Source organism: Bos taurus, chromosome 9 (genome assembly GCF_002263795.3).
Source record: "Bos taurus isolate L1 Dominette 01449 registration number 42190680 breed Hereford chromosome 9, ARS-UCD2.0, whole genome shotgun sequence".
Classification (NCBI taxonomy): Eukaryota; Metazoa; Chordata; class Mammalia; order Artiodactyla; family Bovidae; genus Bos; species Bos taurus.
The window spans coordinates 64,690,917-64,692,792 of record NC_037336.1 but is presented as its reverse complement, the minus strand read 5'-3'; positions in this window follow the sequence as shown (position 1 = coordinate 64,692,792).

Sequence of the window (1,876 nt, the reverse complement as noted above, 5' to 3'; positions counted from 1 at the left end):
TGCATGATTTGAAAATCTATCAGCATGTAGATGGATATTAAGGTTTATCAACCTCTGTTGGATGTTTCTATACTTGAAATATATATATATATATATATATATATATATATATATACATACACACACACATATATATGCATATATATTTGTTCATTTCCCCAGACAATGTTTTTAAGCTTTGAGCTTCCAGAAGGCTGTAATCATGTATGTCTACTTTACTCTTCATATAGTCAACTTCACCTGCAACTTCTCTGAGCACCTATTTTAAGGAATGATGATTAATGAGATTAAAACACAATGTGGTAATGATTTAATAAAATGATTTAATTTCCAGTGGAAGAAACTCTCCATGTAGATGAGTCAATAAACTCACCATGAGGACACCTGGCAGAGTTACACTTTGAAATAGAGGATTCTTTACAAACCTGTCTAATAGAAGAGAGCATCAGCATAGCATCTACCAACTCTACCATGACTCCTAAATAAAACTTATGAAATTATTTTTAATGGCTTTACACCAGACTTGGTTAGTGATCACTCTTCTTGCACCTTCTCCTTCACATCTAAATCTTCTCAGAACTGCCCTACTCCAAAATTTACTCTCTTCTCTTAATCAAACCTCCAGTTATCTCCAAAACTTCTGTGTTATCTATTTCATACTAAGCTGTGAGTTGCTAATAGGTTTATGTCTAGGGAGTGAGGTCTCAAGAGGAATTCACACGTTAAAAGTTGGGTGCATTCTGTTCAAAATTCCACTAGGGTAAAGCGTGTGAGCCACTGCCATATCCGCAGTACTATGCCCCAACCTCCTCTGGAGGCCACCAAAGTCTCCTGACCCCCCTACATTCCAGAAACCAGGGGTCAGCAACTGGGTGCCCTGCTAGAGAAAAGCTGTTGACCTCTGGGACGGAGCTTGTGTGGAAACAAGTGTTAATTTTCAAAATGTGACTGGTTGTGATAGCAACAACCTCACCTCATCACAATGTCCCTTGGAATGTTTTCTGGGCAAGGGGTCTAAAAGTGATCTGTCATCACTGGTCAGTGGTACAAGTAGCTTATTCTTACATCCTTGCCCTTCCCCCTTGGACCCAAAACAAAACATCCCAGTCTGCCTTCCTCTTCTTCTCACATTTGAATTTTCATGTGTTCACCATTTGTCAGGGCTTCACCTTCAATGACATGGTCAAGGCACCAAGAAATTATATTTAACACATGAAAAATGAATACCAGGCCCATGTCCTCATGCCTTGTAATTGTAAGCTACAAAATTTGTGTTTGGAGTCTGCATGTGTATGCCTATTCTTGGAACAACGTTTATAGACACTTTAAATGATTCCTCTTCAAAGCCATAAAAGGGTTTAGTAACACACTTTAATATATAATTTCTTAAGCATTTTTTAATAAAATACAGATATATAATTATAATTATCAATGCATGTATGTCATTTAATATAATGATAAAAGGCTAGTCTTTGAAGTGACATGATGATTAATATTTACAGTAAAACCTAAAGGAAATAGCACTTGTACAATATTGCTGATCAAAAGGAAAAGATTAAAAATTCTCCTCATATTGTGGTGTCATCTCAAATCACAAAGAGCAGAAAGGAAAATTCTCATCTTATTAATATATATATAGGAATAGATCATTACTTTCCATGTTTTCTCAAGTTGGAAAACTCTCTTGTTCTCCTGAAATTATGCCAGACTCTGAGGCTGGGATATGTTCATAATAAGGACTTTTCCCAAATCTTTATCTATTAATACCATACACAAACATGTTACATAGATCTACTTACTGGAAATATGTCATGTACCTTCACACTAATTTTAAATTTAAAGATCAATACTCACTTGATGAACTGTTAGAGCATCC